Source organism: Typopeltis vanoorti, chromosome 9, assembly GCF_054136105.1.
Source record: "Typopeltis vanoorti isolate ZY-2024b chromosome 9, IOZ_Tvanoo_1.0, whole genome shotgun sequence".
Lineage (NCBI taxonomy): Eukaryota > Metazoa > Arthropoda > Arachnida > Uropygi > Thelyphonidae > Typopeltis > Typopeltis vanoorti.
In genome coordinates, this window is record NC_143557.1 from 17,678,547 (window position 1) to 17,690,556 (window position 12,010).

Genomic DNA, 12,010 nt, shown 5'->3' on the forward strand with positions numbered 1-12,010 from the left:
AGGCCAAGCGTTCCACCTCCTAGAGAGTGATATAACACGCGTGCTTGTAAATTTGCCATCGCAGTTATATAATAGCATCCTAATCGGTTAATAGAAAAAATATCCTCAGGTCGCCCACGCTTAGCTTTCGTTGACTGGGGTCACATAAAAAAATAAAAAAAATAAAAAAAATTACTACAGAATGATTAGATCGGGACCAGAAAATGGTACAAAATGGATACTCTCAACTTAAATGGACGTGAAGTGAATTTTAAATACTGCTATTAAGAACAGAAATAAGGCTCTGATTTTAATCTGATAAATGAGTGTAACCATAACTTGCAAATGAGAAAAGGGAGATATCAGTTATAATGCTATTGAGAGAAATTACTTGTTCATCCAAAGTGCTTGAGCTGCTTAAAATCTTCCTGAGTTCTTTAAAGGAAACTATATACTCAACCCTATATACTAAACAGCCCTATATACTCAACCGCCGAAAAATCTCGCATCTTTCAGTGGCTTTGATCGACAGCACTTAAAGTTCAAGATATAACACGTTTTACAACAGCACTGTTAAAGACCTAGTCCGAATCCCTTCAACGAAGTGCGTGGAACCATTATAACTTTTCAAGGGATTGTGGTTAGCCTGTCTCAGGCAGGGTTTTCATAGCACAAATAGCCAGACTGGCCACGATACGCTGGCGTCAATTGCTTCAGATGTAATTTCAAACTGCAACATGCAGTTTTGTTGATTTATGATTTAACCTAGCCTGTAGAATACAGGCTAAGTTAAATCACGTAAACTGTAGAATCGAGCTAACCTGTGGAATAATTTTTTAAAGAAAACTATTCATTTAATACTTTAATTTCAAGCAGTATAAATTCAAATGGCTACTGCAATTACTCTTTTGATTTGAACTTAATTTCCTCTGCCTTTCGGAATCCATTAGAGGTATAAAATTCTCTCTCTCGTTGACGAATTCAATTTAAAATTCTAATTTCTTGGCAATTTTTCAAGGTAAAGTATTATGATTTATTCAAATTCAAGCATTCTAATGAAGATTAAGCTGCCTATTGGCTGTGCATATATTCAGACACAGATGAAAGAGATAAAAATGCAGCTGAAACAGCTAATTCTCTGCAGTGTACAAAAATGCCGAGCACAAGCTGCTTATTGAATTTGTGTAGGAAATGACTATAAAGACATTAAGACTATAAAGTCAACCCTTTATATAATGACTATAAAGTGTTGACTATAAGAAACAATAAACTCCCATCCTCACTTGTCACGTAATGGAAAGACTTCTAAAGTGTGTACATTGGTTAATGTTAATTTGAAGAGAAAGAAGCCAGTGGTCCAACAGAACAACGTATGTTATCATCCTTATATGTTTAAGGACATTCGCGTTATTTTAAAAATATATATATATAAACAGTCTGTTTTCCTCCAAACAGAGATTTGCACAGAAACTCTTTCTGTATTCTACCGTTTATCATAACCAGTACAGGATTATCTAAGGAATAAAACTGCGTGCGAATACAAGCATTAGTACATGTCCTTGTCTACACTCTTAGGAGTTCAGGGACAAAGTTCAAAATATAAGACCTGCAGTGTAAGGTGATAACAGATATTATCTCTTCAAGAAAGAAGATATTAAATCATTTCTATTCAGCACGTTACTGTTAACAAATAGCATTCAAAAGGCCATACTTTTAAGTAAATAATCAGGTATAAGTAAGACTGGGAGACATTTCAAAAAAAAAATAATAATAATAATATATAATACCAAAATCCTCTCGTCTAATTTTATTTCTGATAATGTCGATAATGTGTTATCCGCACTTTCTTTTACGATACTTAACAGTCAAAATTGTGACATGTGGTGATGAGGAGTCATCACCACGTGTCGTCGTAAATATCAACCCACAATATCAGAACTTAATCTCTTGGAACTGAGTGCCAACCTTCTCAACTCCAGGTCACTCAACAGTGAAAGTTAAGAAAGCGTACAGTCATAACTCATGTCACTAGTATGCCAAATTCGATCCCTCCGCCCCCAATAAAAAATATAAAGCTCGGTTATAAAATACATAAAATTAGTATAAATATTTTAAAATTAAACAGGCCTTAAATTACAAACCACTAGGAAAAAGAAAATCAGGGCGTCTTCAAGAGATTCAACGATGACTTCTAAGGCCGGAACAGGCCATTCTAGGCCTAAATCCTTGACAGGCATGATGATGATAGTAACTTTAGAAAATTTCATTAATGTGCAGATTTCTGATTATTCGATTTAGGTAGCAATTACTCTTAAATAGGCAAAACAAGGAATTCTGTAGAAGAAAAAAAAAATCAGACGTGTAATTCGAATTCGTAGTGGCAGGGCCATTGTAACCCATAAGCAACTAAGGACTAACAGCAGCCGGTTTGGAGGGCTGCAAAACCCGGAAAAATTGTATCTCAGTCATAAACACATTTTTTTTTCTTTTTTAAATGGTACATATTTTCTTCAGTTAGGAGTAGCAAAGTAGCGCTTACTTAGGGGTAGCATAAGCATATATCCTTATATGGATATATGGATATATTTTGAAAATTTCACACCGGTGAAATTTTCAAAATTCTTCCTCGAAATCAGCAATGGGCACCAGTGGCGCACCCAGGGGGGGGGGGGGAATTCCCCCACCAAAGAAAAAGGAAAAAACACTAGAAAATTTTCCAAAAATCTTCATTTTTGTAATGCAATGACTTCATCATTGCAGTGCTCAGTCATAAGTCGTACGCGATGCGTAGTGTGCATTCTCAAATCGTCTACTCATCTCGGGTCCTTCCCCCCCCCCCCCTCCCCCAAGTTTAAATCCTGAGTGCGCTACTGATGGGCATATTCTACTTTGCATGACATTTATATTTTCATGACTCTGTTCATTATACAATTATTCCCAGCTGTTCATAAACCTTACCTCTACAATATTCCCATGTATTTATTATCCCTTCGTCTTCGAGTGAAATATCTGTAAGGACTTAGAAAATATTTCTAGTTACTGTCAGGTCGGTATTTTTAAATCCCCTCCACAAAAGCGCACAAATGTGGTGAAATGGGTCTTGTTCCAAACTGCAAGACTTTTCGATCCATGGAAAACACTCGCTGAGACTCGGGAACTGCAAGAAGAACAGGAAATTATACGAACTGACCATAGTGGACACTTTAAAAAAGTTCACGTTACTTCAAGAGTGCCGAATTTAAAAAAAAAAAAATGAATTCCCTATTTTTTTGTCTTTTTTTTAAACCATCAGGAACTCCATATGACTTAAAAACTAAAAGAACTGAAAGTTGCTAAGATGGTCGCCTGATAAACATTTTAAAAAAAAATTACCGAAATCAAAACACACATCAAGAAAGGAAAGAAGGTTTAAGCTTTTTTCTGGTTCCAGAAAATTCTGTAGAGCGTTCAAAGTGATGCGACACATGAACGATCATGTAAGATACAAAATGACTAAAATCTGTTTCTTTAATATTCAGCGTATTTTGGAATTGAATACGTTAAAAGTGCTACATTGCATTACCTGCAGTTCTTGTTTTTGATACTGTTTAATTTGCATACCGACGTGCAGTCGTAGCACGACAGTTCGCTTTGTTACTTTCTTCTAACAATATCGTCAGATATTGTTAGAAGAAAGTAACAGAGAGAGAGAGAGAGAGAGAGAGAGAGAGAGAAGGGATAAGTTAGTTTCAAAGCTATAGCGTATTATGTAATCGTATACCTTAATGAAATTTTAACATCTGTTTACTCTGGCAAGTAGGCCAACGCAGTATTATGTGGCTTTCGATCTGAAATTAAAACCGTCGGAACAGGATGGTTAGCCTTTATCGCGTACTTTGTTCTGCCTCTTAATTGTGTGTATTTTATCCCTAATTTGTTGAAAGAAAACTAGAGTAATAATTGTTAGACTGCAGATCAGTGGCGGCTCGTGGCTTGAAATCGCGGGGGGTGCTGCAACTTTCAAAATATACATACACACTGTAAGTACAGTGCATACGTGTTTGGAAAAATATCAAAATTATGGTAAAAACTTTAAAAAAAAATTAAACATGAAAAAATATTGTTTATTTTCGATAAAATTATACAGTTTAGTATAATTCAAAATTACTTTAAAATAAAATCCATTTCTTTAATTGTAATTAAAGGAATGGATTTACAATTTTTGAACATTACAATTAAATCCTTTAATTGCAATGTCCAAATATCTGAAGAGACGGAGTAAACACGATAAGCATTACGAACACTCCACTACTGGCGCAAACTGCATATAAACAGTGGAACTGCGCGACGGACAGTCAGTGCTTGTCCTCCTAGGTGCTACAAGATGGATTTTTATTATTTATTTTTTTTTTTTTTTTTACAAAATAAGAGAATTGTATAGGATTGCTGATGATTAAATTAAATATTACAAGCAAATATAAACAAATATAAATTAATAAATATATTTATATATCGAGAAAAATTGGGGTTGCTGGTTTCGCAGTGCCTATACACGAGCAGTCCCTGCTGTAGATATAAGATTTACTTCTCTGTAATACCAAATAACACGTTCATAGTCTTCACTATTTCAAGTTCCCTAGCTATTAAGAAAAATACAACGTGTCTTCCGTCCAAAGGAAATCAAGTGCTTCCAATTAACTGAATTGGTGATATATAAACATCTCCTTCATGATCCAGATCTCTTCTTATAAGATCTACGCGCCCAGAAAGAAACAGATCTGCTCTCGTATCACTTTCAGATGCTCTCTTGTAAAATTTCATTGTGTTCTATAAGGGAAGAGAGGGAATTAATAATCACCGAAGGCTAATTACTATTTTTATTACTATTTTACGGCACCTCCACGGAGTCCGAAAACTCATAGTAGGAATTTCACACCCGGAGATGACAATAATCACTTACGGAGAAGAGATTATTCTCATCTATGGGTGATGAATTCAACATCGCCTCAAGGTAGCAAATCCACTGCAAATCTTGATTGGAAAAGTTTCATTAAACTAGATTCTGTAAGCCCACAAATATTTTTAAAATTAGCAGTAACCAGCAAAAGATTAAAGTTGTCCACAAACCCAATTTTTATTTTTTTCGATAAAAGACAGACAATCAAAACTCTCCATCTTTGAAGCGCAATTTGTCACATGATGCAAACACTAACGAAAAGTTATTAGTGATAAGTATTTACTAATTATAACGGGCAACGCAAAGAACTAAAGTCCTATTTGTCACCATCTACTGTTTGAGCGGAGAGTGCATTTGTGTTCTCCAAGGAGGATAACAACAGATCTTCTTCTCCATCAACAGTAGGCAGCCAGCTGACGAGTGCAAATTCTGGATTTTATAAAGGATGGACTTTTTGACCTTAAGTGAATAGATGAAGCTCGATATACGACGTCGAGCTTCTGGCTACTTTTTTCGGATGTTCCCTCGATATAAGAGATGGCAAGTTTTTCTGTGCCATTGTGTATTAGGAGATGGGTAGATGGGAATGTTTAGCATTTTACCTATTTTTGGAGGATTGCAGACATAAGTTAAAAATCTGAGACGAAGGGAGTCGAGTTCAATATCAAAAGTGTGATCAATAGAACAAACAGCCTTGGACCTGCGTTTTAATGTTTTTAGGATATTGTTTTTATTTGTTAATAATTTTGTATCCTAAATACGCAGAAGCAAGGATATTTATTCCAGTAATGCTGCTTTTACCATCGAACTCGTCTCCCTTAGACACAGGTTTTTAGCGTACGGCTATAACTCCCCCCCCCCCCTTTAAAATGGATAAAATACTAAATTCCTTTCAACTTCCCTCTCTCATAATGCACAAGACCACAGAAAAACTGTTATTATGCCATGGACACATCTGAAGAAGTATCCAAATGCTTAATTAATGAGCTCCGCACTACATTCGAACCATATAATCAAACATTATTCGCTCATCCAAGGACAAACTCCATACTTTTTCACATACAGGAATGCATTAAGTGCCCTGTACATGTGACTTGGATTGCTACGGACAGATACGAAGATGAAATCCTCCTCGGATAACATAACAAATACATTCAGACTTGTGGTAGTTATCGGGACTACCAGATCATGCTTTAGACACCCCAAAATTAGATGGGGAAAAAGAAAGTGCTATACAGAAGTTTTATTAAAAGTCAGAAAAATATTATAACTGTTTTCTTAGCATTGATATTTGAGTTACGTTGCCGTCAACCTCACCAGGAAATAGCACGGAGGTCATTGGTTGAATCGCTTGTTGCAGCATGGTCCGAATAATTGAGTGTTGCAAGATTTGTAAAGACAAGGAATGGAGTGTAATATCATCAGCCAATCAGGAATTGGATTCAAAGTCAGGGAAGAACATTTATATGGTGAAGGAGGTGGGCTGGTGAAAGAACCGAGTCCTAATTGCATGCATGGAAGGCAGATCATAATATATGAGTTTTCTCGGTAAATCTATGCTACATCCATCCAAATGCCTTGGTTAAGATCGACTGCACAATTTTCTTCAAACCTTTTTTACATCTTACACTCTTTTTCCTACTCCGATTTAGGAAAGTAATTTTCTTAGACAGTTTATCTAGCATTTGGTGGAAAAGAATAATGCAAGAAGGTCAGCTTTGTCTGACTTTAAGCTTTGGCTTCAAGTAACATTACAATCACATACAGATGCGACAGGAGTAGAAGCATCCAAAGAAGTAGAAGTGTCCCAACAGCAATAAGAAGGAATTTAAGGACACGACTGCCGTTTTACCAGAAGTTAAGTTTTCTGTATCAGAGTGAGTATGAATCTGGAGTTATAAGCTAGCTGTGATATTGCAGAATCTTTAACTGCATTTGCCCACTTGCCGAAAAACCAACTTGGAATATGAGATGAAGGCCTTCCTTCCAGCAACAATTATTTCAGTATTCAGAGCAAATATTTGAATCAAGTGCGAAAACAGTAATCTGACCACGGAGTCTTGAGTAGAAATTACGAAGTCGTTCCACTTGGCACCTGTTTAGTGATTAAAAAAACTTCGTGCATGATTCTACGAGGTTTTTGTCGTTTATTAAGAGGGGAGATGATGTCTATAACATAAGAGACCTGGTTAAGAAAAGATCAAAAGGTGATGGGAGAAGAATGAGGATTATTTGCTATTCTAGAGGATAAGCTGAAAATTTATGTTAGGTCGCCTAATGACAAATACTTCAGGATCGCTTGCAGATGCTCAGCTGAATTAGAAAAGGGAACCAACTGCACACTCACTGTTTGGCTAGTTGAACTGCAGAAAATGAAATCATGATTTAAGAATAGAAAAACTTCGAGTCAGATTAAAGTGATTTTTATTACCCGAAGAATAATAACGAAAGAGTAGAACAGGAGAATGGAATTTTGAGCTAGACACTTAAAAAAAAAAAAAACTATACGAATTCTTATCTAGTATATTGGAAAATTATAATACTTAAAAGCGTTTTAAATCATTAAGATATTATTTTAATAGAATTATAATTTAACAAATTTATCTTTATTAATAATTTATTACTGTTGTCTTAAACACAAAAATATATTATGAAGAATAAAAAATTTATCACCACCAGTGTGGGCCAGCAGTACGTTTTCATTCATGCACTGTAGAACTGCTTTAAGCTTTGTTCGGGAGAACAGGTGACAATTCAGAGCAGCTCTTAAATGTCAGTGATGGATATACTGTTACTAAGTTCTGCAGTCTATTTCTAAACTGTAAGCATCTTTCAAGAACTCAGATTTTGAGAAAGTCAAGAAAGAAATGCGCTTACAAAAATTGGACCCTCTAAATTTCAAGGCCTTGCATTCGTTACAACGTCCGTTAGAAAGGCAATGATGCAAAAACCATCCTTGTAGCGAAGAAATCAGACAGCTGATCGACAGCACAGCAGCAGGCAAAGATTGGGTTAGGAACGAGGGGTCAAGTCAAACTTGGATGCCAAAGTTGATATGGCATTTATTTATTTTTTATTTTATTTCTTTCTTTCTTTTTGTTTAGGAAGTACTTTTTGGTGTTAATTCAGAAATATCTGTGTAAGTTTCTTTTCAATATAACCACACTGTTACTATAATTCTTTGTGTTGTTTTGGATGTTGTTAGCGAGTGGGTGTATGCAGTCTGCGATGACAAACTTGCACATCACCCACATACAGTAATCTCCTGTCCACAGGGAGGTCTCGGTAGTTCAATCCCATGCGAGAGACTCAAATGGAGAAAACAAAATCATGCGGTGAATTCAATTATTTTAAAAATTTTATTATTAATACATTTCGCTCTTGCAAATGTAGCTGTACGCTTTTATGAAGTATGTGATCAGAGCAAACAGAAATTACGTGATTTTTAAAAAACTCTGCTTATGCACCTGAAAAGCAATTCTTTGCACTTAAGCGCCACCACGTAGTGTCGTATAATTCCAGCGTGTATTGTTGGAAACGCTTTAAGCAAAATGCGGAAATCTCGAATGGTTTCAAAAAACGCATGACGATAGCGCAGAGTAAGATTTTGAAGTGAATTAATGAAAACGAAAAACATACGGTGGTAAATTATTACTTCGTTACAATGCACTTTGATGCTAGATATCGATGCTATAAAAATCTTTACTCATAGGAAACAGTGACTCTCCTGTTAAGGAACTTCTTTCAAGCACCAGCTTTTTTTTAAGAGGACTGAATAAGTATCTACAAGAATAAGAGGACTGAAAATCTGACTTTTAATTTTCCATTTACATTCCATTTCAGTATTTATTTGAGATGTTTACTGATGTTTTAAACAATATTGCTGTATTTTTTGTTGCAAAAGAAAAAAGCCTCCAAGAAGTACGGCCGTCCTGCAACTATAAGGTTAAAAGAAGACAGCTTTACAGCTAACAGAACTTTCATGCGCAGTTATTGATGCTAGATATAGATGTCATAGAACTCAAACATTCTGCAATGACGTCATTATCTGAAATGTATTTAATCCATTGTTTTATTCTAAATTTCATATTATACTTCAAAAAATTGGAAAATCTAAGGGCAAACAGATCATCAGGTTACAAAACGCATGAAGTTTACAATATACAGAAAAAGTTGCTGCACACAATTTAGTTTAGTTCTGAATCAAAATATAAAAGGAGCAGTTAAATAACTTTATTTAAATTTAACGTACAATATTTCCCTCAGCACTTGAACAATATGCTCGAAAAAAGTACCCAAATATATCATTTTATACAATTACTTTGAACAAACTGTTCGGATTTTCGTAGAAGAATAAATACTTTTCGATAAGTTTCTGCTATTCATTTGGGTTCGATTGGTTTCTTGTATTAGCTTCATTGCTTACTAATAAAGGTATTGAATATTTAATATATTTGGCGTTAAGTAAGTGTTGTGATTTTTTCATTATTTTATGTCTTGTAATCTACTAAAGAAAACATCCTGTTTAATATTAAGGTACTCTTGACCGTTTTTAAGAAGAAGTGTAACAGTAGTCTATAAAGGTATAAATATCTAAGAGGTAATATATTCACAATATGGTATATTTGTTACGCATTGCAATGTCTTTATATTTATTTATATTTAAGATCTAAACTATTTTATTTTGAGCCGAAACTGATGGTTTTGGTGCAGTAAGATAGCCTTCTCCAGATTGGAATTCCATACTGTAGCATATTTTGAATCCATGTAGAATGAAATATTTAACATTTTTAAAGAGCAAAGCTTAGTAGTAACTAGGTAACTTCTATTACGTAGTAGTAGTAACTTCTATTGACGACAGTGGTGATATGCGGTTTCCAACTTAAATTACAATCTATTTGTAATCTGAAATAAATTACTGACTGTAACTCTGCTCTATTTCCATTCACAAAAAAAAAAATAATAATAATAATAATAAAAAAACTGCTTCCAGGACAGATTCTGCGGTTGAAGCATTATCTAATGTTTAAGAATTACTGTAACTTTTTTTTTCATGGATATTGTATCAAATTAACAGATCAAATTAGGGGGGGGAAAACTAGTAATGCCAGGTTGTTTACTTAAGATATAAACGGAGTTTAGCAGCGAACATACTTCGCTGAACTTCATAATTTTTTTGTTCGAATTTTTTTTTCTTTTTCCAAAATTTTTATTTAGTCTAATTTTTTACCAATTTCTCCATTATTTTCGAGAAAAAAACTAAAAAGAGATAATGCTCTAATTTTTAAAATTCATTTTGTTTCCTCTTTTTATGAGTTTGCTATGCCTTCTTAAAATCTATTGGAAGCATACCAATCATCTATGATAAGTTAATGTATAATCTATCAAGTGCATCTGACATTCCTGGACAATGTTGTCATTTCTTTTTAGCGGTACAATTCATTACCGTGGCTTAACATTCTTTAAAAGGTGTTTTCGCCAACTGTGACAAAATAATTATTGAATTCGTCAGCTATCTTAGGCCTTCGTTTACTCCATTCTCACCTGTAAGTCTACGACGGATTTGTTGATGCAAATCTTTGCCAATTAATTTGTTCACAAACTTCTGATGTTTTCTGAAATTGCCTTGGCATTTTAGGAATTCCTTTCTGTAATATTCGTGTATACTTTCTCTTAATCTAATAGCGAATTAAATTTCTACAGTACTGTGTACATAATATTCATTGCGTGAATATTTTTAAACCTTTTATGAACTTTATCTGTAATTCTTACATAGTGTATTATCTCCTGTGCAACCAAATAAGGTTTAGTTTTTTCTGATTTCGTATATTTTTATAACTCTGAGTTGTGTATTTACCATTTGATATTTCAATAAGTTTACAGTGCGATTTTTCAATGTGTATTATAAATGTTTCCATTCATAATAAACACTAAATCTGCTCTATAAAGCTCTAATGATGTCGAACATTTTGCCTCAGCGCCTAAGACAGTATCTGAACTGGCTTAATCTGAAACTACACGTAGGAAATACCTTGAGGATAGACTGAACAAAGTTTAAATGGATAACAAGGATTTAAATACTGAAAACGAAGAGCTAAACCGTCAGTGAAAAAGAGAAATTTTGTGGACCTTTCTGGAGCAGGGCTAAGTTAGGTGGTCTTAAGTGATGGAAGCAGGGTTTTTATATCCTCTAAAATGGGTTCTTTCTCCAGCAAAAAACCATTTTGAGGATACACACACATTCACAGACATGAAACAAAAACATGTCACGGACAACCCGGCCAGCGCGTGGCTAAAAATAACACGTCAAGAGCTTACTCGCTAACAAATGTTGACCCGTTAGTTAAGTTGGAACAGCGCGATGAATAATATATTGAAGTAAGAATCTGAGGTACGCCTAAAATAAAATAAAAATTCAACATATCTTGATTTTCTTCAAGAGTGATACTTAGCTGAATTACTTGATAACATTAACCCTAAATTTATAGAATTTTTTTTAAATTATTTCGTTTACGCGAAAACCACATCTCGTTAAATTAATACATCCCGCTTAAAGTCAAGGAACTGAATTCCAACTTCACCAAACTTTTAATCACGTCAGTCTCGGAAGATTGCTCTTGGACACAGTGAAAGTCTAACAGTTCAAATTTATATGAACTCAACTTTAAGTATGAACAAAATCGTTATTTCTGAACGCAGGTAGCGTTATTATGCATAATTCGAATCAAGCATATTTATAACACCATTTCCTGATGATGTATCTTCAAGGTGTGCACATAATACGATGATAATTATTTCAATTTATGCTGTAGGTTTGTTGTGGCAATTGTGCTGTATCGATCTGAATTTTTCGAATTAATTTTAGTTGTACCTATTGTAGCATAGAGGTAGTGGGATTCACATCGAAGTTTATGCAACCTTGACTCGGTTGGGAATGTTAACTGTTGTTCTCGATAGCCTAATTATAGTAATCAGGTAACTCTGCATATTTTAAATAAAGTATTTTGTCATAATTAGCAACACGATGGGAAATCTACTGCTATATAAGAGATCTCTGAAGCTAATTAGCGTAATTAACAATACAATTTTTAATTA

General features: G+C 34.3%; 2 protein-coding genes across 4 annotated transcripts in view; one reads left to right on the forward strand and one right to left on the reverse strand.

Annotated features, from left to right (window-relative positions):
• LOC150102902 (uncharacterized) overlaps window positions 1-12,010 on the reverse strand; it is a 646,700-nt gene that overhangs the window by 562,233 nt on the left and 72,457 nt on the right. The gene's annotated exons all lie outside the window — the stretch shown is intronic.
• The window catches only part of LOC150102904 (uncharacterized), a 32,103-nt gene that overhangs the window by 14,662 nt on the left and 5,431 nt on the right, over window positions 1-12,010 (forward strand). The window lies entirely within an intron of this gene.